Source organism: Myotis brandtii, unplaced genomic scaffold, assembly GCF_000412655.1.
Source record: "Myotis brandtii unplaced genomic scaffold, ASM41265v1 scaffold208, whole genome shotgun sequence".
In the NCBI taxonomy this organism is placed as follows: Eukaryota; Metazoa; Chordata; class Mammalia; order Chiroptera; family Vespertilionidae; genus Myotis; species Myotis brandtii.
Genome location: NW_005357764.1, coordinates 7,892,598 through 7,894,116, shown reverse-complemented (window position 1 = coordinate 7,894,116; position 1,519 = coordinate 7,892,598).

The window sequence follows — 1,519 nt, the reverse complement described above, 5'->3', positions numbered from 1 at the left end:
TGCCAGGTGAAAGGGAGCCAAAAATCTTTCTGGAGGAGCCTAGGTGTGAGTGGGAAGAGTGGCCACCAGAGGGCGCCCCAGTCCCAAACAACACCCATTGGGAGCAGGTTGGTGATACCTTTGGACTCCAGGAGAGCCTCCTAGCCCCAAGCCCCAAGGAAACAGCTATAGTAACACTAGCTGGATGTACTGAGTGAGCACTTGCTGAGTACCAGGCACTGTGCTGATGACTTTGCCTGCATCAGTCCACTGAACCCTCACAGCAACCCTGATCCGGGTCACAAATTCAGATGCCTTGCAGACACCCTGGATGAGTAAAATACATGTGTGTTTTATGTATGCATATGTGTGTGTGTGGGGGGGGGGGGTCATGACATACAGTATGTCTTCAGAGATGAAAGTTTTTTACTTAACTGTGCTCTAAGAAAAGAGCAGATCAAATGGGGCAATGAACAGAACTGAAGGTGGTCCCAGCACTGGGGGTGATGAGGGGCCACAACAAACTAGAAGGCTATGCCCTCCAAAAACTGGCCAAGGACACTCAGCCTAGCCAATTATTACCCTGAGGAATACAAGCTCAGTTTTGCCGAATCTCCCCAATTTCTTGGTGGTAGGGAGAAGCCCACATTTGTTGGGTCCGTGGTAACTGGAGAAGATGCCCTGAAATGTGGCTCCAAACCTGGGCCCTCCTGGCACCACCACCCATTGCTCACACAAAAAATAAACACAGGCATCAGAGGGATACCAGGGCATAGTGTGTGTTCAGGGAGCTTTACAGAGGTAAATTCTGCTTCTGACCTGCGAATCCGAAAGTGCCCATCAGACTGTGTGCTTGTCTTTGTGGTGGTGCACTGTTCTGGAGAGAATACCTATAGCTTTGCTCAGATACTCCTCCATGGCCCCCAAAGCCTGGTGAGGGCTGAATTCACTCAGGAGATATTTACTGAGCCCCTTGCCAGGTGCAGGGGATGAGACACATGCTTCCAACAGGGCTTCTTTTGAAGCCTGGACTCTGAACAGAGAGGCTGAGATGCTCTGTAGGAAGAGCAATTGATTTATCCAGGGAACAAATTAGCAACATTTCTGGAATTTCCTTTCAGATCCCTCACTTGTCTTCATCAGAATGCTAATAAACACTTCTAAGATGCATTATTCAATTCCCCTATCTGCCTTCGACCAGAGGCAGCTGGCAACCCCGTTTTTAAATCCCAGGGCGTCTTTTCCCTATCACACCTAAGTCTCAAATTCACCCTGTAAGGAGATAAAGGGGGGGAAATCCCACTAAGTAATTAAAAATTATCCATTAGGCTTTAGATGGCACGTCTGGGAGGTGAAGGTAGTCCAGGAATGGATTCATGGCTGCTAGAAGGATGTGGGGGAGGAAAGGAACCTCTCTTTTGTCAAAAGCTTTTAGAGAGGCCTTGAAACTGAGGGCTGGCAGAGCTATCAGCCTGGAGTGGGTGGGTGGAGGCGGGGACAAGAGCTTAGTGATTTTCCAGGCACTGACAACCTTTCTCCT